Below are 12,219 nucleotides of genomic sequence, written 5' to 3' on the forward strand. Positions count from 1 at the left end.
GGATTACTGTATGAGATTAAATAAGCTTTAGCACATTTGATGATTTTATTTTTGTCTTATATTTTCTTGTTCTTGAGTCTTTTGGATTCTCCGTAATCAAATGACACATTTTGTAAATGAGGTGTTCATAATCATCCTGGAAATTCGATCACCCTCAGCAAACTTCAGAGTCATTCAGAAACTTCCATCGTTTGGTCACAGATTATAAACTGAATCTTGACTAAACTATTCAGACAAACATTCAAGATGTGTTGGCAGTTTGAATACTTTTTCTAGAACCATACCTAAAAAGAAATTCTACAAAGAACACTAAATCCTAGACTCCACAAAGGAGCTAAAAAATAGAAGGATTCTGGAAATTGAAACATTATTTCAATCTGATAAGTGACCTTCGGTGAAATCAATTCTTAGGTCTTTGCAATAATATAATCATTCTACGTGTGTAAGAAACTAATTGAGGCTACCATTTTAGGAAACCATTAGCTTTGGTGTTTATTGCACTTATTAATCTTTTAGATGAAGAAATACAAATAAGATTTTATTTTTTTAATACAATAACCTATTCAATTTTATTTATTTATTTATTTATTTTGGCTGCATTGGGTCTTCGTTGCTGCACATGGGCTTTTTCTCTAGTTGTGGCGAGTGGGAGCTACTCTTCGTTGTGGTGTGCGGGCTTCTCATTGCGGTAGCTTCTCTTGTGGTGGAGCACAGGCTCTAGGCGTGCGGGCTTCAGTAGTTGTGGCATGCAGGCTCAGTAGTTGTGGCTTGCGGGCTCTAGAGCGCAGGCTTAGTAGTTATGGTGCACGGGCTTAGTTTCTTCACATCATGTGGGGTCTTCCTGGACCAGAGCTTGAACCCATGTCCCCTGCATTGGCAGGCAGATTCTTAACCACTGCACCACCAGGGAAGTCCCAAATAAGATTTTAATATTCCCTTAAAAAGTGTTATATATGAATTTCTGAGTTTGAAATACATTTACTCTTCAAGTTGTTTCACTATATTGCAGATAAACATACTCAGAACCTAAATTACTTACACACACATGCACTCATCTTACTGGTATATGCAAGTAAATAGATATATCTACTTAAGGAACTATTATACAAGGATGGATAGGTTAGATGAATGTGAAAAGGAAGGGGAAAACATTCTCAGGGCACATACAGCAGTATCTCTTTAATTTTGAAGCCTCAGATATCTGGGCCATGCAGGTAGCTGATAAATTGGCCCAACATGAAGTGATGAAGCTTGGAGCTAACCCTTGGGGAAAAAGTCTGCACAGAATCTGAAGAACTTATGGCCTATACATTTTTATTGAAGGTGTAAGTCCAAGAGCTAGAGTAGAAATCACAGTTTTGCTTAACCTCACCATTAGAGTTGAATAGATCATCTTTAAAAATCAAAATGAAAAAGAAAAGAGGAAAATGGAGGCTGGACAGCCAGTTATGTGAGAGCATGTTTATAATGAGGGCATAGGTCCAGTCACCACTATGCACTCCATGGCCACATATATTCCCCTAAATCATAACCTCAGAGCTATGCTTCATTAGTCATATGGGGAATCACAGAAGAAAATGTGGGTTAGTTTGTACAGATGAAACACTACTCCAGGAAGAAGCAGCCCAAAGTGTGTTCTCTGGAGGCCATGGTTCAGAAACATTTTACACAAGGGAGAAACGTAAACAGCAAATGCCATATGTTTTTGAATTATTTTAATAGAGTAGATAGCTTTCCACTCTCATTCAGTTTCCCTTGTGACCAAGCATCTGGTCCCCAGCTACATACAGCAATGACCACAAACCCTGTATTTAGTAGGTCTATACTTACTTGTTAAACAGAAATAAATTGTCCATTTAAATTTTTATTTATTATGACCTAGAACTTACCTCAATTATCTGCCTTACGTTTTGACCTTACAAGTCTGATGAGGAAAGAAGAGTGTAATATTGACAGACATTTTTGGACTTGACTTCTGGGAATATTTATTTTGTGATCCTCTTTTTTGCATGTGTATAAGTTTCTTTGTGGAAAGGACGGCCTTAAGAAGCAAGTGGTCTGCTTTAGTGGTCTGTTTCTGTAGTCTTGCCAGGCAGTGTCTGTTCATTTCTTCATAGCCAGACCTAAATGCCATTGATAATGGCACAGGCATATGTGACAGAGCAAGAAAAATGTCAATCAGATTAATCTGAATCAGTAAGTCCAAGCCTGCTTTTATTCCTGGAGTTTTCACTAATGTGTTTTTATAAATTTTAGAAAGTAGCAAAAATTGAGCAAATAAATGCTTAGTATTATTATGAAAATAGTTTGATCTTGTGGACCCTCAAAAGGATCTTGTGGTCCCCAGATAATACTTTGAGAATCATTTCTTTGACAGTGATTATCTCCTTAGTTGATTAATAGCATTATGGGTAGCATACTATGCACTTCATCTTTACCTTGCTTGGTTTTCACTTAACAATGTGTTCTAAAGATCTATCACCAAAGATCTATCCACATCAATGCAAGGAAAGCTTCTTAACTTGCTTTTGTAACAGCCTACTATTCCATTGTCTGGATTTACCATAATTTATTTTAGTAGTTCTCCTTTGATAGACACTTGGGTTCCCTTTGCCCCATTTAAAATTTTTCCTATAATAAACAATAACAATGAATTACCTCATAAATAACAGCATTTTATGTAGAAGCAGGTATAATTGTAGGGGAAAATTGTAGAAATGGAATGCAAATTGCAGTTTGTCAAGTCTGGCCACACTGCCCTTCATGGAGTTTGCTCTGCTTTGCATGCCTGCCCGAGGTACATGAACAGACTTTCTTCCCAAAAGTATTGCTGGGAGCTTTGCTAATCTGGTAGGTGAGCAGTATTATCGTAGAGTAGTTTAAATGTGCATTTCTCTTGTTATGAGTAAGGTTGAACATCTCTTCATATGTGAGGACCCTTTGTATTTCCTTTTCTGTGAACTGTAGTTTTTCTTTTAGATTGTTGATCTTTTTCTTCTCAATTTCTGGGGGTTTTTAGAGGATTAGAGAAAGTACATAGGGGCCTTTAAAGTATTGTTCCTGCTGTGAATTTCAAATGCTTTATCTCAATTTGCCCTTTGATTTTAGATGTGCTCCTGGTGTCTTTTGCCATGTAGAACTTTTTCACTTTTATGTAGTCTGCTTTATCAACCTTTTTCTTATCCTGGTTTTCGCATTTTGAGAATTGGTTTAGAAAGGCTTTTTCTATCCCATAGTTGTAAAGGAATGCACTGAAATTTTCTTCTTGTACTATTACCTTCTTATACCATGGTTTACATTTAATCATTGACACGTTTGTAGAGTACCTTTGTGTACAGTGTAAAAGATTAATCCAATTTAATATTTTTCTATATCCTACCCACTTTTCACAACACCATATATTGGAAAAGCCCATCTTTTCCACACTGAATTGAGAAGTAACCTTTATCGTGTAATAAATTCTTGAATATATTTGGTTCCAGTAGTATATGAAAAAAAATTAAAATCTCATAAACCAGTAGGATGTGTTCCAGCAATGCAGGAATCACTTAATATTAGACAATGTATTTATGTAACTTATTAGATTAGGAGATGTTCCACCCACCCTGGTGATAAATGTCAATAGTAAGATCAAATTGACTGAGGAACCAGACAGAGACACCTCCTGATAAATCAAGAAAATTTAGTTATCTGGAAGCTACAGAAGGAAGTCATTGCAATCAGTATACACAGCAAAGAGGCCAGCAGCATTCTCCAATAACAGACAGAGGACACTGGCAGATGTACAATTGCAGATAGTAAGTCCAAAAGAGTTAGAGCCCCATGAGAACTCCTAGAAGTTCAACTGACACCCTCCATGTCCAGCCTCATATTCCTGTGGCTACAACAATTTTCCTGCAGACCAGAGTGGATATTTGTGAGGAACCGTGTCATCAGCATCGGGTATATCATCAGTCTTGGTGGAACCTAATACATACTAGACTACCTGGCACAGTATAAGACAGTGTGCTTTATTCAGTATATTTATCCACCTCGGCCTCTTCAAGATACACGTCCTATTCCAATTATTTTTCTAAACTTAGAGCTGCGGAAAAGAAAAAGCATCAGTTATAAATTTCTTTGGTAGTAATGTTAACAGCCTCTTAGCTGTAAGACCTAACCTATAAAGAGAAAACACATATAATTATCTCAACAGATGTAAAAAACAATTTGCTGGTAAAGAAAAACTCACAAGAATAGAAATCTTAATAAACTAGGACTTTACCAAGAACTTATAGCCAACATTCTTATGGTGAAATATTAGGAGAATTCTTTTTTTTTTTTTTTTTTTTGCGGTACGCAGGCCTCTCACTGTTGTGGCCTCTCCCGTTGTGGCGCACAGGCTCCGGACGCGCAGGCTCAGCGGCCATGGCTCACGGGCCCAGCCGCTCCGCAGCATGTGGGATCTTCCCGGACGGGGCACGAACCCGTGTCCTCTGCATCGGCAGGCGGACTCTCAACCACTGCACCACCAGGGAAGCCCGAGAATTCTTACAAAGACAAGAATTTCTGCTAAACTACTACCATTTAGTATGTATTGAAGGCCCTTAAAAATACACCAAGAAAAAGAAATTGAATATATAAATATAAAAAGGGAAAAGGTAAAATTGCCACTTATGGGAAATATGATACCTATACAGGAAATTAAAAAAGAAGCAATAGATAAACTGTAATATCTAATATGAGTCCATTAAGGTGTCCAGATACAAAATTAAGATACAAAAATAGTATTCTATATAATAACAATAACTGATAAAATAATGTAAAAGGAAAAAAAGTCTTACAATATCAACAATAATAAAAATTGTTAAGATAATAATAATAACAATAATAATAACAATAATAATAATAGATGAGTGAGATCCATATGAAGAATGCAATCAAACTTTTCTTAAGGTTGTCAAAGAAGACTTGAAAAAAATGGAGAGATAAGCCTTGTTCTTCAATGGGAAAACAATATTATAAAAAATCCCTTTAATTCTAAACCAATTAATTTGTAAGTTTAATGCAATCCCAAATACAATATTACCAGAATTGTAGATGAAGTTTAATTTTTAAATTTCTCTGGAAGATAATTCTAAAATTCAAAGAGAAAAATATGCAAAAATGTTTAATAAAAGATTAGGGGAAAATCACAGTCACTGGAACTTCTATTACTATATATGAAAACCTAAAGCTTTACTAATGAAAATAGTATGATATTAGTGTTAAAGTGGACATAAAGATCAATAGAACAGAATAAATAGCCCAGAAGTCAACTCTATTTGTATATAGATATTATGTGGTAATTTGAATCTAAAGGGGAAGATTAATAAACATTACTGGAAAATTTAGCAAATGATTCGGAAAAAATAAGGCTAGACACCCTACCTCAATTCATATTCAAAAACATATTCAAATTTCAGATGGAAGAGGAGCTATACATAAACAAAAACTAGGAAGTAGAATTTAGATGATTTCCACCTTGCCTACTTAATAAATTAAAATGGGATATATTAAGAACTGGGCACATAATAGGCCCTCAATAAATAGAGACTCTTTACCTTCTTCTTCTTGTAATGCCCAGCACGTGGTAATATTGTCTATATAAATATGTTCAGAAAAGATGATACCCTTTGCTCATCACTTAAGTCATCTTTTACTGTCTCTAGCCTTCGGTCTAAGCAGGAGCATCTCCTTATGGTAGGTTCTCTAATACATTGGTTGCCTTGTAAAATATAGCTATCGCTTAGAGTCACAGCACATCATGGATCAAGAATGCTCCTTTAGGATCTAATTCCTCGGATATACTTTGATTTTTTGTGCATTCTCATATAGCTAGAGTGCCCATGGCTAGCACACAAATGGTCTACTCCATTTCCAAACAGCTTGAGTGTTTTCTGAGAAACAGAGATGAGTAAATGTTTGTTGTAGTTAAACCAATAGTCAGTCCCAGACTGCTCTCCTACTGGGACATTAAAATATTCAGAATGATTGTCTGTCTTATTCAGAGTAAAGATAAAATGGACTAACCATTGGGAGAAGATAGGCATAATAAAAATAAAGCATTCATTTGACTAAATGCTACAGGCTCTTTCCCATAACCCACATAATTTTAGCAGTTTTGTGTCGTATTTTAAGTATATTTTTTTGATGATAAAGTTTCAATGCAAAGAGCTTTCAATGGCTAAGTCTTGAAATTTTTCACAATTCAGTCCGTATGCACCAACTCCCATAAACTAGTACACGTTCTGTATCAATGTGTGCTTATTTACTCCATATTTGCTTATTGTTGTTTGTAAATCTAATAGACATTTATTGAGAACATAAAAGGGGTTTTCTTTTCATATTTTTGGTATCTGACCCTCCAAAGCAAGGAGTGTTGCCTAAGGATGCTGAAGTTGTCAAAACCTAGTATATTCTCTATGGACACCTGCTCCCCTTAAATCAGCATAAAGCTACATCACATCAACATTTTTGGTGGTACGTTTCTTAATCACTATGTGGATGTTGTAAATATCTAATAGGATAAATCAAATACAATGCATGTTGATTATGAAGTGAAATTGGAAATCATACAATAAAGTAAATAAAATCAGTGAAATGATGGAAAACTTTTGATTTATAGACAAAGCTATTGACAAATGAGGACCTGGTAGAATTGGATCAATTAATAACCAAAGAAGAAATAATTGACAAGAATGATAACATAATAGGCATTTCAAAGAAACTTATTTGCATATCAATGTACTAAGAGAGCATTTTGGGAAATTAAAACTCTCGAATAATTTTCAATGACTCTTACTATGATCTTTTTGCAAATATGCCAGATTGTACACCTTGTTAGCCTGCATCTTTGTCAGAAAAATTACCTTAAAAAGAATCAACTCAATTCATTCTTTGTTCTAATAATTACTGCACAGCTACAATTTTAACATGTATACTGCTAAATAGAGATGAAATAGTTTTATAAGTTTGGGTTTTATTTGGGTTTTATTTTTCAAAATAGGATAACTAAATCTTTCATTTACTCTAGACAAAATGACATTTTATTTCCTATTTTATGTAGATTCACTTTAAATGAGCTTTTTCCAGGACAAATTATCCCATGATAATGAAGACTTGCTATCTGGTAAACCATTAACTCTACCCTGGAAGAAACTATAAGGAAGAAATTGAATAGGACAGGATCACTATGCTAAAGATGCATACAATTGAGTCAATATATATAACATTTCCTAGTTTTCTTATTCTTTCAGGTCATGCACACTATTTTTTTTTAAAGAATCTTTTTTTAAAAAATTTATTTATTTTTGGCTGCGTTGGGTCTTTGTTGCTGCACGCGGACTTTCTCTAGTTGCGAGGAGCGGGGGCTACTCTTCGTTGCGGTGCGTGGGCTTCTTATTGCAGTGGCTTCTCTTGTTGTGGAGCATGGGCTCTAAGGGCGCAGGCTTCAGTAGTTGTGGCACCCGGGCTCAGTAGTTGTGGCTCGTGGGATCCAGAGCGCAGGTTCAGTAGTTCAAACATTTACTCCGCGACATGTGGGATCCTCCCGGACCAGGGCGCGAACCTGTGTCCCCTGCATTGGCAGGTGGATTCCCAACCACTGCGCCACCAGGGAAGTCCCCATGCACACTATTTTGAGGGGGGAATCAGTGATTTTTTTCCCCTAATCCCTTTTCCTTATTCCCAGTAAAACTAGTAGTTCCAAGATGGTGAAGACAATGATCAAAATGACTACAAATTCAAGGTGAATGTTCAGCCCTTTATTAAACAAATGCTGCTTAGGTTTTCTTGTTTGCATTTGTATAAAGATCTTATTTATTGTTCCTGCTATTTGATGGAAGGAAAATATTTTATAGCTATCTGAGATCCTTTACAAATAATGATATAAACTCAGAGGGAAGTTGGCTTTCATGAGGAAGTTTTATTATGTTTGAATATGAAGAGTGCATTTGAAGATTTTCCCCTCTATGTTTCTTTGTTGAGTTCCTGTTTTTACTTTAGAACTTGATGGGAGAAAGAAACAGAGGACTTTATTAAAGCATTAAAATAATTTAGCTTTTCATCCATAACAATGAAAATAAAAGGGAAAATTCTAAATGTCTATGATATAAATGAGTTGTTATTTATACACACAGCTTAGCCAGGGCAGTTTCAGAAATGATCTTCCTATATTAAATGATGATCATTACCTTTTTAAAATGTATTGCTAACCAGGATTTTATTGATACTAGTAGAAATTCTACTCTCTACAAAGGTTGTCAAAGCAATATTTATTTTATTTCTCTCTCTACTTCTACCTCCACCTTAATATCTAAGAAAATAGAGGTAGATAGTTGTGTAGGTAAAGAATATTCATAATCTCTGTGTGCTATAACTGCAATTTCTAAATAAGAAATTATGCTTGCAGTCTTGCTCAAAGAATGATCTTGATCTTCAATTAGGATCTCAATCTGAGGACTAGATATGCAGGACTGCTTTCTGTAGAGCAAAGTTTGCTAAAGTCAGTGAAACCAGATAGATTACAACCCAGGAAAAATGCACCAAGTGTGCAGTTTCTGAATGAGACTAAGAAAAATAAATTAAAAAAAAAAAGAGAAGACGGGCTTCCCTGGTGGCGCAGTGGTTGAGAGTCCGCCTGCCGATGCAGGGGACATGGGTTCGTGCCCCGGCCCGGGAAGATCCCACATGCCACGGAGAGGCTGGGCCTGTGAGCCATGGCTGCTGAGCCTGCGCGTTGGGAGCCTGTGCTCCGCAACGGGAGAGGCCACAACAGTGAGAGGCCTGCGTACCGCAAAAAAAAAAAAAAAAAAAAAAAAAAAAAAATTAAAAAAATAAATAATAAATAAAAAAGAGAAGGTTCTATTGATTAAATATGTTTTCATGACAAGGCTGTGTCTTTGCACCTTTTAGTGGTGAAAGAAGATTCTAGGGAGGTTCAAAGGGAGCTTCACTGCTCCTTCTGTTAATTTGGTGACAAGTTGGGTCCTAAATTCAAAAGAATTGTTCTCTTTCCTGGCTTTTGAGGCTTGATATTCACTTCAACTGTGACTCCTTAGTTATTCTGGGCAGAGGGCAATCTTCTCTAAAGCCCACATTTTGCAGGCTACTTGGGGAGAGTGCTATCCCCCAAATAGCTCCCTCTGTGAATCCTAAACAATCAACAGCCAAGGCCTCCTTCTCTCTCACTGCTGTTGTCCTGGCTGTTCAAGTGCCCACGTTGCTCCCTTCAACCTAAGTTTTGACAGGGAACCTGAGGTCCTCCAGTCCTGTTTCCAGACCCCAGCCATGGCAGCTGCCCAGCATCATAGACACGGTGCTGCCACGAAGCTCTCTGGAGCATCTCCTTTCTCCTTTGCCCAAAGTGTAGCCCTCAATGCCCATCTTTACTATGGACAAAACTGCCCTTTGTTACTGCCACAATGGATGATTTCCTTCGGTGACGTAGAGAGGACTCTTCTGCTTTTCTGCCTTTACTAGAATGATAAAGAAAAGGAAAAAAAGTCTGTCTCAAGGGCACACACTTTAAACTTATCTGCTGTCTTCTCACAGATAGAACAGAGGACTGGAGTCAGTTTTTCCATCTCTCCCATTCTGTCCCATGGAAATCCGAACTTGCCAGGATGTGGATATTTAGCTTGCCAGGATGTGGATCTTCTGGCCCAGGTGCTTCTTGTTCTTTCTGATCTACTGCTTGTTCAGTTGGAAGGAACAACAGGAGGAGCCTCCATTCTCTCTCCTGATTCCCCACCATCATTTTCAACAATCACAGAAGACTAAAGGATAAATCAACTTACTCACTGTGGTGACCTGGGCCTCTGGTCTCAGCCTCCCAGGGTGCAAGCAAATCCCTTGTGTGATTTTTGGGCCAACTTGTACTTATGCTAATGTGCGTTTAATGTAGTTACTGCTTCCACCCCCCTCCCCCATATTAACGTCGATTTTTGTAATCCATCAGTGTTTGTTGAATATTTCTATGTGTCAGGAACTGTGGTGTGTTATATTGGTGCGCTTTATGGTAGATATTCAAAGAAAAGATAAGGAAAAGGAAAGAAAAGAAAAAGGGGAAAAAAGGAAAAGAAAAATGGAAAGCAGCAGTGATGAGGTTGGAAAACATCTTTGTCTTTCTCATTTTGCCTTATGTTCCTTCATACATGCTCTCTCCCGGTTGCCACGCCTCGCAGCAGCTTGTCCCAGATGGCAGGGGGACCGGGGAGTAAGAGCTACTCAAGTCTGAAATGCTTCCTCAATGTATGGATGAATGGATGGGTGACCATGTGCTTACTTTACTATTTTTAGTGTTGTGTTTCTGAAGTTAGATTATAGGTAGCCAAGAACCTAGCTTTTTTTTCCCGCCCTCTCCGCACCGCCGTTACCACCCTCAGTCCTATTCCTTTCCCTAAAATTTGCTTTTCTTCTCAGGCTCAGGACAGTTCTTTCCATGGTGTGTTCTCTCTACCTCCAGTACAGTGATATAGTCTGTCTTATTCCCTCCTTGGCTGTGTCTATTCTCCAGGGACGATTCATTCTAAAGAGTGTTTTATGCTTTATGTTCAGCCTTCCTGTGCTCTTTAAGGTATGTCTTGTGTGTGTGTGTACACATATACATATGTGTGTATTTCTATACCTATTAACTTGATCATTAATTGGTATATTTAGTCCACTTACATTTAACATAATTATTTGTATATTTGGGTTTTTAGCTACCATCTATTTGTTATGTATGTTATATTCTCCCAAGAATCTAGCCAGCAACATTGGTCTCCTTGCTCTTTCCTGGACATGCTGTTATATGCTTATCTCAGAGTCTTTCTACTTACGCTTCCTGCTGCCTGGATCTCCCTTCTCCTAGATACCCACTAGGCTTTCTCCTTCACTTACTAAGATTGCTGCTCAGACATCACTTTACAGAGAGACTTTCCCCAACCATCCTTTCTAAACTAGTTCCCCTTTCCTACTCCCACAACCAGTTTTATTTATATTTTTATAGCACTTACCATCTTTTGTTATATGGTTGTTTATGGGTCTGTGTCCCCAGTTCAAGTACAAACTTCATGAGCTTGGAGTTTGTTTATGGCCCATATTCTTAGCACTTAGAATGGTACCTGGGACAAAGTAGGCATTCAAACCAAAGAGACACCACCATCACTGCTCCTTCTTTGGATTGTACCATTTGAGTGTGCTCTGGCCAAATTCCAGCTGCCAATATCTGCATCTCCAAACTTGAGGATGCTTTCCAGAAACTAGGCCATTTCGTCCACCTATGCATCTGACTTGAGGATTTATAACTCCCTCCCCTCCACTGCCAAAGAGCTACCTTCAATTTATGATTTTCAACATTTGCTGCATAAATACTACAGCTCTCTTGTCCTTGAGTGGAGGGGGGTGGGAGTAAGGAGATGGGGGAAGTACTTCTGAGACTGAGGTCACTGTCTTAACAATACCCTGTTCAGCTACCATCCCTTCCCTTCCCAGTATCAATTCTCTGGTCCCCTACCAAGTTGCACCTCTCAAGTAAAGATTTTGCCTCAAATTCTCATCTCAGCATCTGTTTGGGGCAACCCAAACCAAGATAATAAATACTTGCTTTCGTTGAAGGAACTACTCAGTTCAGTGGATTCTGGATACATGTTTAGAAAAAAGGCTGAAGAGGAGACAAGACAGCGTAGTTTCATGGAAGGTGGAAAGTCAGTTCAGCAACAAAGAGAAGGGGCTTCCACATCCGAGGGAGGAGACAAGATGGTTACAATATGAAAAAAATGAATATGAACTCTTGGCAGCAACTGAGAATCAGTATCTGGAATTGAGTCCTCAGAAATCTATAAGGCTGAACACAGAAACAGGGACACATAACATTGACTTCTCATGTGAAACCTGGGCAGTTGCACAGAACCCCATGCTCAGAATGACCCTGGACTTGGCTTAATGCTCTGCTGTTGCCGTCCTGAAATTCTTAACGTATCTTTTTTATCAAGGAGTCTTGCATTTTCATTTTGTACTGGGTCCCACAAATAATGTAGCCAACCCAAGACACGTCATCATTTCTCATTACAGTTGAGGAAAATGAATAGAATATCAAGGATTTGGAACAAAAGAAATAGATTATATAGAGCTAGATGGTAGGTCACTAAAAAAATCCTTATGTTCTTCCTATAGTCTACTTCAATGAAGAGTGCTTGTTTCTTTTTTATTTTTATT

Source organism: Mesoplodon densirostris, chromosome 12 (assembly GCF_025265405.1).
Source record: "Mesoplodon densirostris isolate mMesDen1 chromosome 12, mMesDen1 primary haplotype, whole genome shotgun sequence".
NCBI classification, from domain to species: Eukaryota; Metazoa; Chordata; class Mammalia; order Artiodactyla; family Ziphiidae; genus Mesoplodon; species Mesoplodon densirostris.